This window comes from Parasteatoda tepidariorum, chromosome 3, assembly GCF_982258835.1.
Source record: "Parasteatoda tepidariorum strain Cologne lab strain chromosome 3, Ptep-v5.0, whole genome shotgun sequence".
NCBI lineage: Eukaryota > Metazoa > Arthropoda > Arachnida > Araneae > Theridiidae > Parasteatoda > Parasteatoda tepidariorum.
This window is the reverse complement of record NC_141757.1, coordinates 119217474-119231486: the sequence shown is the minus strand read 5'-3', so window position 1 is coordinate 119231486 and position 14013 is coordinate 119217474. Positions and strand designations below refer to the sequence as shown.

The 14013-nt window shown below is 24.1% G+C and overlaps 1 long non-coding RNA gene across 2 annotated transcripts; it reads left to right on the top strand.

Moving 5' to 3' along the window:
* The first annotated feature begins 1199 nt into the window (after positions 1–1199).
* On the top strand, positions 1200–13987 carry LOC122269411 (uncharacterized). 2 transcript variants are annotated; one of them, XR_015432721.1, is made up of 3 exons: positions 1200–1508; positions 6013–6183; positions 11538–13987. It is a non-coding gene; the product is annotated as an uncharacterized LOC122269411 (long non-coding RNA). The 2 variants fall into 2 exon arrangements; XR_006225165.3 differs by having other exon boundaries at positions 1202–1508; positions 13015–13987.
* The last annotated feature ends 26 nt before the right edge of the window (positions 13988–14013 follow it).

The following is a 14013-nucleotide window of genomic DNA, read 5'->3' as shown; positions in this document are numbered from 1 at the left end:
AATTGAATTGCTGTGCAAAAAGTTGATACAATTTTGAGTTTTACAAGTTGACAAGTGACTGATCAAATTCATAGCACATATATCTGCGAGAGACAAAAGCTATACTTATCCTAAATTAATCCAAGAAGAAAATTTTGAGATTAAATTTAACACTTTATAAACTGTCTTAAAAACCATAAAGTTATGGTGGTTAGGAAATGGATTCTAAGCTGTTATGATTAAATTGGATATATTATAGAAGCTGTTGTAATTGCTACTTCGATTTGATGGAAATAACTACTAGGAATATTATTAAAGCATTGTTATTTAGAAATTATTAAATAACGTTTTGCAAATATTTAAGGAATTATATACCCTTTAGTACTTTATAAAAAGCATTTTTATGTGAGATATTTTTTTTATGTTTCGGACAGGTTTCTGGAACATAAGATTTGTTGAACGAATGAAGATTTGAACTAAACTAATTTTCTTTTATAAATTAACATCTGTTTAAGTAATTACCTCCCCTGAGCTCCGAAAATATTTTGGGTAGCAATATTTGGTACTGCTAATTACTTAATTACTTATTATGCGTATAAATAATTACTTAATATACGTACGTATACTGCTTAGTATGCGTAGTATACTTGGATAATTACTTGATATGCGTATCAAAGGAATGTTCTCTATACTTCAAATTTTTATTACACTTCATCAAAAATGAAAAATGATTTATGATAGAGAAATTAATGATTTATATGCAAAAAGTTTTAAGATATCAATATTAAGAGAATTTAAAGAAATCAATATTAAGAAATTTTTTAAGAGATTAATATTAAGAAATTTTTTAAGAAATCTCGAAAAACATGATGGACGAATTCGTAATATACTGAAATAAGTTCTATTTTAAATTCATTTCTTTGAATTGAGCTTCGAATGCTATAGTTATTTCTATGGGGGCTCTAATCTCTGAAACTCAGGTATGCGTATTTTCTCGAAATTTAATTTTTTAAAATTATTTTTTGTTAAGGTATTGAGCACTAGTAACCACTGCTTTTATTGATGATAATTAAATAAATAAACTTAAAATTCATTCATTTTATCTAAGTAAAATGAATTTTAAATCAGCAAAAATTGTTATTATAAATTTTAACTACTAATAAATAGTAATAATGTAATAATATAAAGTAATAGTCTTTCCACCACAATTGGTTTTTTAAAATTATTTTTCTAAATTAAGTTACATGCATTGAGAGTATTCAATTTGTTAAAGTATCAAAAATACGTAATCAATTTTTAAACCTGTAATTTAAAACATAAATTAGGTAGTCGTAGGTGATAAAGATGTGAAATGCAGCTGTCGCTTACTTATACACCATAGACGAATGATTGGTAGACTTATACACATAATAGAAGTAAGTCTATGCATACATTCTGTTATGTTACATTTTACTCCATGTTTCTTTTCATTGAGGACCGTCTCTGATAGAAATGTCGCCTAACCTAATTGAATAAGAAGATGAATAAAGGTAAGTATAAAATACTTTCTTTTAATGTTAAGATTTTTTTTTCATTAGTTTCATCAAAACTTTGCAGTTTATGAGCAGTTCTTACATCTTTCTATTAATTATAACCGAAAATTTATAATTGAACTTATCTATCACATACACTGTAAAAATAATCTGGATTCAAATTACGGTAAAAAGTACTGACACTCAGGGGGGAGGTACTTTTTACGGTCAAATTCATTTTTACCAAAACATGTTATGGAATTAAAACCTGATATACTGTAATTTTTGCTGTAATAATTACAGTTAAATCCCTGAATCACTCTAATTAAATAAATATTACTGTAAAAATTACGGTATAATATATCATGCTAAATTTGGATTTTACGGACGATGTACTCCGAAGTATCGGTACTTTACACAGTAATTTGATCCCAATATTTTGCAGTGTAGTGTGCTTTTACTACTTTGAGTATTTCTTATAGTTTTCTATTAATAATTATAATTAGATAATTGAATTTATCTATCATACAGAGTTTATTATTGGTATTATGTTTTGTAAACAGATTTAGAAAACAGTTATACTTTTTTTTCCTAAAAAAAGAGAAGAAAAAAAAAAGAAAATAATCGACGTTGGTAAGCAAATCGCGTAAATTAGAAATCTATCAATTAACATATTCTACATTCTCATAAAAATTGGTTATATTTTAAATCACAATATAGGTGCCTTGTACCATAATATTGCACAAATCTTCTGACATTGTGCAAACTGATTCATGTTTGAGCAATAATATCAAGCAATAAGAAGCATGATAATATATCACGTGCTATATTATCGAGCATACTGCATAATATATCACCTATAATAGTTTTAAATTGCAGCAAATGTAAAAAATATTTTCGTTTAACATGTTCCAACATTTTGTAACAATGTGACTGATATATTTACTTTCAGAATATAAAATTTTACTGTTCTGAAAATAAATTATTTCAAATACATAAAATCACAAACCCAACAGTAAGAGATTTAACAATTTAACAATTAATTTTTTTTAACAATTTAAGACTCTCCTGATTTGAACAAATAATCAAGTAATAAAATGATTAAAAATTTTTTTCTAAAAATCAATAATTTGGAAGTTAACCAATTATTTTCCTTTTAATAATAATCAATTAAAGTTTTAAAACAATCCTTTTGAAAAATTTCCTCTATGTGAAATCCCAACAATAAGAAATTAAATAATTCTGTAACATTGAGTCACTAATTAACATTGACTTAAAATTTTGAGTCCACACTTACAGTATCATTATTCAAACATTTAAAATTATTTTGTCTTGGTTTAATTAAATGGCATGATATTAATGGTATGATATCAATTTTTTATGGTTCATTTTATTTTACAATCGATATTAAAACTTATAAAATCAAATCATTTTATGATTATTTTATTGTAAAATGAAGATAAAATAAATATAATTGAAAAGGGATATTTAGTGAAAGACTGTATTATAAAATGCTGAAAGCAATGTGTATCAATTTGTAACTTCACTGTTCATGAATGCATTCTCTGGTTTATGAATACATTGTTTTTATCATTAGTTAATTAAATTAATTATAGATTTTAGATAAAAAAGCAGTTAAGTATTTTGCTACTTTTAATACTTAATAAATTTGTTGCATAAATTCTAAATGGTAATTTTTAGGGTTATCTTAGAATAATAATACTGTTAAATAATCACATTTGTTATCAATGTGAAAATCAAATTAAATTAGTCTAAGTAGGAATGAAGTTTGGCAGTTACAGTTACAAAACAGATACGATATAAAATTATTTTGCAGTAATATGCAATATTTAATAACAATAATTTGTCACAGTTACAAAACAGATACATTACAAAATTATTTTGCAGTAACATGCAAAATTTAACAACCATACTTTGTAACTTGCTGTTTAATGACAAAAATTTGTCATAGCAGTTTGCTTTTAAATTAATTTTATAATTATTCAAATTGAAAGTTAAGTCACAGTCAGTTCGACTTTCAAAGCAGTTAAAAATTTTAAAATTCTTTTTGACAAAATTAAAAAGTTAAAAGTTAAATAAATAAGATTATGTTTTTTTAAAGCTTTTAAGTTTTTTTAAAAGTTTTTTAAGTTAAAATTTCCTTTTAAAATAAAGTTACTATTAATTGTGAAAATTTTCATATAATAAATTTAAGTTATTGTAAGCTCAAACATGAAATATTTTAAATAATGTTGTTTAAATTATGAATTTTACAGTTGTTTATTTAGAAAAAACTAGAATATTTTAAGAAATTAAATGTTTTGTAAAAGAAGGTTTTGGTATTTTATTAATTAAGAAATAACATCTGTTTTAAAGCTATTAAAAATACTCACGAAGCTTACCTAATTGTATTTAGCTATTATTTGTTCTAACTTATTACATTAATATCTAAAATGTACGTGTAATACAACATATTCATAACACACAATTTTTAAAATATTTTGCTAAACAAATTTTTGAAATACACACAATCCAAAGCATTTCAAGTTTTTTAGTTATTCTTTATCTAATAATTGGACTTGATGACTACGAATTAATCATACTCATAGATCAGACTTAGCTGATGCTAGATAATGAAGGGACGACAACTACAACTAGAAATTTAAAGTATGTTTATATATATATAATTTTTGTTATATCAAACAAAATAGTGAAGGGAGCAGACCTTTTAAAATACAGATAGGTGATAAAATTTAATGTTTGCAATCGTTGAACACATTTAATGTCACGGGAACATCTCGAATTCCCAAAATTGTCAAAAGTCGGAACAGCAATGAGAAGAGCTATCCTTGATTTTAATTAATGCCTCTTAAGAAATGAAACTAAATTATTACAGTAAAAAATAATTTAGGAAGAAAAATTTACGAAAGACTGTTACATTAAGTATCGTAGGAAAAAAAACCGATGATGAGTTTATGCTGAACGTGTGTAAAAAATTTTTCATTTACCAAATTAATAATTTATTTATAAATACATTTTATTTATGCTATAATTTCTGAAAACCTTACTTTTTGAAACAAAGTCATTTTTATCGCAGTTATTACATATATTATCAGGGGTAATCTCTAAAAAAATGCTGTGAAGTTCTAAAATTATTAAAAAATTAAGCTTTTCCCAAAATTTAAAAAATCATTTTAGAAATCTTTTACTATCAGGAAAAAAGAAATTTTTATTACATTTTGCAGATCAGTTGATTATGAATATTCATCTTTTAGACAGAAAATTGAATTGAAAGTTTAAAAAATTTCGGTTTTTAAAAATATGACAAACTTGTCAAGCTAAAATATGTTCATCTTAAAATACAGAAAAAAGATCGACTAGTTAAATAAATTTTTCATGGATTCTACACTTTTTCCTGTGGTAAGCAAGCATTTGTGATTAAAAATTATATTACTGTATATTTTATGATATGTGATATAAATTTGATATTTTCTAATTTTATTTTTATCTTTAACTACGTTTAAACAAAAGATTGATTTATTTTAAGAAAAATGCCCCCCCCCCCCCAAAAAAAAATATATATATAAGAAAACAACTAAAATGAATTAATTTTGCAGCAAAAAATATTTGTGATATTCCAAAAATATGTTTGTTTTATCTATCGCCAAATTTTTATATATATATATATATATATATATATATATATATATATATATATATTCCGAAACAATCGAGGTACACTGTGTTCGAATTTTAATACTAAAATAATGGGTTAATTAGATAAAAGATAAAATAATGTTCTTTACCGTTAATTTTGTGGTTAATTAGATGGACAGCAGTCTGTCCATCTAATTAACCATAACGTTAACGGTAAAGAACATTTTTTTATCTTTACTGTGGTAGAACCGTTTACAACAAGTAAAAAAAAAAGTTACAATTCATTTTCAGTTAAGCTAAAAATTTCGCAAAAAGCCCCATATCATGTAAAATAATGAAATATTTCATAGAGTTTTCGAAATTTTTTTATAACTAATGAATTTTGGAATTAAATTGCTTTTCTGAAACGCAGTTTTAGCAATTTTTCTAAGAATAAGCACATTTCTTTCGCTAAAAACTCTTGTTATATGCAATAATATTTCTTCTGTCAAGGAAAATATATTCACATAGACTCCGTGAATTAAATAACAACACGCCAACATGGTAGGTCCTTCTTCTTTATAAGTAAAGATCAATTCAAAGTTATGGTAAAATAACCGTCAGCAGTCTGTCCATCCAAATAACCGTAATGGTTACATTAAAGAATGTTTTTTTACCTTTACGGTGGTGAAACCGTTTACAACAAGTATGGTTAAAGAACTATGAATACAAAACTACATGAGTTTTTAACTATTTACAACTAGCATGGTTTTAAAACTGCAAAAAAAGAAATTTAACTGGACATTGGAGATAGTTTATCAGCTTTATGATGTTTTTCCTATTATTTAACCATTTATGCTTAAATAAGAGTATTGTATTCGAACAGGCCAGGATCAAAAAGTGGGAAGAATTAGCTAGAAGTTCTTCATAAGGGGATGAAGGAAATATTGTTGGTGTCAATGCTGGGACTCGAACCTCCGTACTGTCGGTCACGAGATTGACAGACCTCTCAGCTATAATATGTACCCATTTGTCAGGAATTAAGTGACTTCTTCAGGTAGGCCTAGTTTGTGTGATATAATTCTAGGTGTTTAACCGTATTAGGTGAAAACAGTTAATAAACGGTTTTTCTCACAGTTAACAGTTTGAATACCATCTTATTTATGGTTATTTGTCTGCTTTGTTTGAATACGGTAAAATAACAATTAATTAAATTATTATTTCATCATTTTTTCTAATAAATTTCAAACAGTGTACCCAATCTTATTCCACTCTCCCTGCATGTAATCAGTAATTAGTTTTTAAAATTAATTGTTTTTTTTTTTTTTTTAAATTTTAATGTTTCACAAGTTTATTTTATTCATTTTTTAAAGAAATGAGTTAATTTCAGAAAAGTATGAAAGGTGCAAAAATTAACATTTATGATTTGAATTGTTAAACATCCGATTTTGGAACAATATTTTGATTATAGAATAAAGAAAAAGAATTTAGTTATTCCTAATCGTAATAATTTTATAATTAATACTTATTTTTAGAATCACATTCACATAAAAGTTCTGTTTTAAGTAAATCAAGCACATTTACCATTAAAATATAACATTCCAAAATTATATTTTGACTTAAGTCGCTCAATTTCATTTTTAGAAACTCATTTTTTATTATTTATGGAAACATGCAAAACACCTACATGAAGACAAATTGTTAATAAATATATTAGTTTTAATTAATATTCTACGCGTTGTCCACATTATTTGCTTTTGAAAAATTCGAAAACAGTTCCAAATGTATGTACTTTTAATTAGTCTTAAACATCTGTTTTTATACATCTAATTTCATAATGCAACTTTGAAAGGTCAAAAAAGAAAGCTTTTAATTATACAATACTTATGATTATTTATTCGCTTTAAAATTTATAGCTATTTTTATACTTTATTTTAGAATTGAAAATATGTTTAATGCAATAATGAAATGCATGAAGTGCATTTTACCATTACTATGTACTTTCGTTGAAAATTTATTCTTCTATTACGCCTGAAAGTTAATTTTTAAGTATAAAAAAAGCCTTGTCAAAAGATTTTTTTATTAAACATCTACATTCGAACTTATTTCTTGACAAGTATTGTGCTGTAGCATCAGGGGTTCGTCTTCCAATGAGATAAACCAGGTATGAATCCCTGCCATGGCAGGCAGATACGAATTCCGCACCCGGCTCGCATCGACTCCAATGCTGACATAAAATATCCTCAGTGGTCCTCTAGCTAGAGTCCTCTTGCAGTTAGGCTAACCGTAGAAGGTTTATGTGGTTTTTCTCCCCATGTAACGCAAATTTGGATTAGCTCCTTAAAAATGACCTCCGTGAAGGCAAATTTCTCCCAATACTTGATCCAGGAGTTCCATTGTCTTCTGGATGGGATTCAAAAATACAAGGCTACAGAGCTGAACATTAGTAGCCGTAAACCCAAAAAATTGCGTCGGCTGTTCAACGACGGTTATAAATAAAATAAAAAGTATTGTGGTGTCTTGAATCAATTAAACTTTTTTTTTAAAGAAAATCTTTGCTCTGATGAAAAATTAGTTAAAAATTATTCAATAAAATTATTTTTGATCAATTTATAAATTCATGATTTCTTAATTATTTTTTTAATTGTAAAAAGGATATTAGTCAAATTAAAATAACTCAAATGTTTCAAGCTGAATAATTCGATTAAAGGAGACAAAGAAAGAGATTAAAAAAACTAAAAGCAAAACTTCTAAACCTATTCACCCCTTTCAAACAATTCCGCAAATGAGAATTGTTATATGTTTTTGTTAATTAAATTGTTAATGCTGTTAAAAAGTAATAAAGGAAAAACTATTTCCACGAAGCTGTTCTCAAATATCCTTTTGGTGAATCATGAATACTTAAAAAGGAACCTTCCTTTTACAATTGCTAATATTTAATGAATGGTGAAAATGAACAACATTAATTTAATTGTTGATTAAATAATGCATACAACAACAGATGAATACACATTTAACAATTGATATAATTATTCTTTCAACACCTCATTTCTTTTCTAAAAATGTCAGAAGAAATAATAGATGCGTATAATATAATTGTAGCTAGAATAAACTTCGTTCTCTAACTGTTTTTTTTATTCGCTAGCTTTTTTTTCTTAATTAGATCTTATAAAATATTTATTTTTATCATTATTTACTTTTATTATAACCAATTAAAACAATTAAGTTAGTTTTATGTGTACAGATTTTGATCCATTATAAAAGTTTGAAATCTAGGAATTTCCTTAATTAAGTTATCCAGAAGATAAATTAAAACCTATCAAATTATGTGTAATTGCGTAAATACTATTGATTTTATTAATATTTGATACGTACTTGGAAACAAAACTGTATTTACTTTTGAGTTTTAATTAATTTAGAAACGAATTGTTCAAAAGAAATTATTTGAACTTTTTAAAACCATAAAAAATTGGTTAACTGGTATAAATTATAAACTTTAATTCTGTAAAAAAAATAATTGATGCAATATTAATTAGTTTTTGTTAGAGTTATTTCTAAATATAAACAATGGGAGAAAAGGGAAAATGCAAGAAATTTAATCTCTTAACACATGAATTTTGTTAAAAGACTTACATTTAATTACATAAAAATCAGTGAATTGATGATGTAGAAAACAATGCATTAATTTAAATGTTATTTATTTAGTAAATATTTAAAATAATTAAAAAAGGATATGCTTGGTCTTCAAAATTTAAGAAAGTTTTAACATTATAAGTTGGTAAATATAAAAACAGTTTAATGTATTTTTAATTAAATAAATAAGAATTTTAAACATTATTTTATCTATTATAGTTCTATTTTTTTAGCATAAAATATTTATAATGCAAATATTTTTAGTATAAATGCAAATATTTTTAGTGCTAAAATTTAAATACAAATAATAAAGAAATGTCGCTACAGTTTTCAGGAATTCTTTTCCGTGATTATTTAAAAAATCATCTATTAAAAAAATAAATGTAGGTAATAAATTAATTCACGTTAGCAAAAAAACTTTAAAAAATTTAAAAAAATAATTTAAACTGGAGCAAACATTTCATAAGAATAAGCATTTTAAAAGTGTTAATTAATGAAATTGTAGTTAAATTACATTTAACTATAAATATAGTTAATTGCATTGAATTTCAACTCCTTGTAATGCAACTCTTTTACAGTTAACTAATATACCTTAAATTGCATTCTATATTAAGCATTTTCAAGATATACTAGTATTAAATAACAAAAACAAAGAAACTACTGTTATAGTATTCAATTTAGTATTTAAACTGTATTAAACTACATACTTTGCATTTAAACCATGAATGCAGTTGTACTTAAATTACATTAAACTATAAATATCTATATTTGCATTGAATTTCAACTCCTTGTAATGCTACTTTTTTATATGTAACTAAAATACTTTAAACAACATTCTGTAATAAATACTTTCAAGATATACTAGTATTAAATAACGAAAACAAAGAAACCATTATTTATATTTATGAATAAAAAAGATAACGATAACAATGCAAAACTGCATTATCTTATAATTGCATTCCTCACCAATTAATGCATTAGCATAAAACGAAAACAAAATGAGCTTTACGGAAATATTTATCTCTTATATCACACGTATTATCGATAAATGTTCAGTGATATTAATAGTGCACTATTTTTGAATTTAACTTTGTGCATTGCTAAAAAATCCAGATCAAATTATGGCATAAAGTACCGACACTTTGGGTGCAACATCTGTAAAATCCCTTTTAACGTAAAATTAGTTTTTACCGTAAAATATTAAACCATAATTTTGACAGTTATAGTATTTAAACCAGAGTGATTCAATGATTTTACGGAAATTATTATTGTAAACATTACAGTATATCAGATTTTTTGTTCCGTAACATGTTCTGGTAAAAATGGATTTTACGATAAAATATACCGGAATCCTGAGTTAAGGTATTTTCTACCATGATTTGCTACAGAATTTTTTACAATGTATGATTAATTATTACTATTTAATACAAATCATACTAAAGTGTACATTATTTGGCATTGTTTAGAAATATAACAATGCAATAAAATTATTTTTATACAGGATCAATTATATCTTATGCTATCTTATGCTCTGCGGCCTTTTAACAGAAATCCCTATGACGGCTTAATTGAGAAATACGTATAAAACGTAATAAATTTTGCCTTGACTTGGTTTAAATTTTTTTTAAATATGAAATCGCCGTATTAATTGTGGTATTTTACCAAATGCTTAAGTTAATAATTTTTATCGAACAGTATGCATTTTTAAAAGTAATTCAAAACGAATTATATGGAAATAAAAGAAGCTTGATTTTTTGATTCACATAAAATCAAATCGAATTCATTTGCAAACTATGTATGAGGTCTTTAATATTTGCCAAATAAAGATTGTAGATCAGTTAAGGTAAATGCTAGTTTGCTTAGTTTAAAAAACAACAATAGAAATCTATCAGACAAAACCGTAAGGGACATTATAATACTTAAAGAATCCTACCCAAACAATTTAAATCTTATATTGAAAATATTAAAAATATATTGTCTTGAATTTAAATTTTTCTAAATCAACTAAAATTATTATACTAATGTTTTAATAATTAAGATTAACATAAAAAAATATTCAAAAATATAGTCTTGTTTCTTCTTTTTTTTCATCGAAATTATGCTTAGTTAGAGTTTTAATGAATGTGTTTTTAGGCAGATACGCTTTTATTCTTTAATTTTATAAAATTTGTTTATTTGTTTTCATTTTTCAGATATCGAAAATACTATTGATTTTTCTTATCATTAAATAATTGATTCTTATTTTCCAAACATAGTAGCAACGATTCGTTTAATAATAAATGAAAAAAAAATTATTTTTCAAACACTGTGAAGAATTTTTCTGCATAGTTGCCGCCATTTTTGGTGTTGAGGTGTACGTGCATATAATCACATTTGTTATTTACTTTTTCACTGTATTAACTTTACTTATTTATTTAATTATTTTTTACTTATTTATTTAATCGTTGCTTTGTTTGTTTATTTACTTACACCACATATTTTCATGGGCATTAGCATTAATTTATGGCTTCGTCACAAAAATATATCGTTTTAAAAAATGCACATTTTAGTAGTATATCCGTACTAACTCTTTCTAACAATTTTTGCTTCGTGAATTTTAAATAATTGCTTCCACGATTGTTACAGCTCTGTACTCAAATATGTACTTAGTTTACCTCAAAACCAAACATGGCTGCAACTATGTGCAATACAATAAAATACAATAAAAGTATTAAATACAATAAAAGTAATTAAATACAAGTTTTTGAATTATGAAATGCTGATAAAAATTATTTTCAGATTAAAATACAGGAAAACTAGAAAAAAAGGTAAAAACTAGAATGAATATTTATTTATTTGTTAATTTTTGTTATATACTTCAGTCTTACAAATTTGCTTTCGTTTTCTTCAATATGTAAAGGGAAAAAAAAAATAAACTTAACTATGTCTTTGGTATTTATAGTAAATCCATATTATCCATTATGAATTCAACTTCGCATTATTAAAAGACAAAAGTGAAGTTTGAAATGAAATTTTGATAATTAAAGTGTTGACTAAGATTTAAAATACTATTATACAACATGAACAATAACAGTGAATAAAACTGTGCCTGCATATATGTGCTGTATAAAAACCTTTTAAAATAATACTTTTCAATTTTAAATTAATATTAAAAAACAAATTCGTAAATTAAAATTCAATTTAAAGATATAAAATTTAAAAAATACTTAAAAATAATGATATAAAATTTTTTTTAAACTAAATTATATTTTATATTTTATTACTTAAAAAAAGCTTTCCTATTCAAATAAATTATTTTTTATGCATTATAATAACCGAGATTTTAAATTTTTTGATACTAAAAGTACTTCTTTTCAAAGTATAATTGAAGAACATGTTTTTAAATATTTTGTATTCGTTGATAAGCATATTTAATGATAAGTACATTTTGAATTAAGTTAAATAAAAAATTAGAAACAGTGAAATTATTTAAATTAAATTTCATTAAAACATAATTTTTTAAAAGCAAATTTTATAAAAACAGTGTCGTTCACTGTAAAAAATTAAAGACCAAATTATGGTATAAAGTATCGGCACTTTGGGTACATCATTTTAAAATTTATTTTACCGTAAAATTCATTTTTACCGTAATCTTTACAGTAATAGTTATTTAATGAGAATGATTCAGTGATTTCATTGTAATTATTACTGTAAAAACTACGGTATGGCATTTTTTTCCGTAAGAAGTTCCGACAAAAATAAATTTTACGTTAAAAGTACCGGCACCTTGAGTGCCGATACTTATTAACGTTATTTGATCCAGAATATTTTCACGGTGTAGGCGTTTTGTAATAGAACTATTCAGTCATTGTATTATGATGCAATATTTAAATTATTTTTACTCTCATATTCGGAAAATTTAAAATTTTTAAATCTATATTCAGATCAATAGGAACAGAATATGAATTACTACATTTTCTGTTGGAGTGCTGTGTTTTACATTAAATAGATGAAAAGCTTCCCCAAAGGTCAAAAGTTTAAAACTTAAAGTTTTAAGATGTTTGTCACTTATATTTTTTCCTCAAATATTTTTTAAAGAAACACATATTAAATAATTAAAATGTTTTCAAATGTGTAGTATGATGCACTTATTCATGCTAAACTATAAAACATTATTTATTGTAAAGAATGTTTACATATAAAATTGAGCTTGTTTTGGCATTTTTTTAATTCACATTTTTTTTAAAGAGTTACTTATAACAGGTATTTATTGCAGTACATATTACAGAGACTGAACTATGTCTGAGATTCTCGAATTCTAAAACTAGAAGGAAGAAACTGAAAGTTAATATTTATATAAGTTATGTTATAATTAACTGAATTTTAATTTGAAATGTTCAAAGTCACTTTTAAGAGCCATTAAAAATAATATGGTCTTTTACTAAAACTACTTTGTGTTTATTGATGTTCTCTGTTTTATAATTTATTTATTTTTAGAGCGGAAGTTGTAACAATTATTAACCAAATATGCTAGTTATTTCGTCATTCAAACTGAATTAGTTTGCATTTCAGAGCAGAGATTTAGTTAATATATTTAATAGATATTTTTAATAATTTAGCACATTAATAGATTGAATATTTGTAATTTTATTATTATAATTTAGCACAGATTTAGCTATAAGCAGAATTTTAGTTTTTTATTTGAAACTATTAATAATAATTCCGGTTAATACCAACAACTACAGTGAATGTTACAAGTATCAAAATATTATAAATAACAAGAGCGTTATTTAAAGTTTTGATTCGATTATATAACCATTTTGTCTAATTTTATTACTATTTAACTTCAGTTTCTTAATTAATAAAATATTCATAAATAAAATTTTGCCTGTTGTTTTTGAGCTAATTTTAATTTATACAATATTTTTTAGACAATACAATTTACTAGTTACACATCCGAAAATTAAATTTTCCACTGAACAATAATACTATTTCCAATATTGTCTTTACTTTTACTATTAAAAAGTGAAAAACTTTTTTTTATATTTTATTAATTATACACTTTTATAATTATATTAGTTACACTTTCATAAATCCACTGTTTCCTATGTGCAACACAATTTTATTATTGTCTTTCTTTCTCATTATAGAAATTTTATAAATGAATTAAACTATACATTGAAATAACAAATTTCCAGTTACTTTTTGTATTTATATGATTATTTTCAATAATAATAAAGATTTTAACAACTGCCATTATGTTGTCATTATTGTC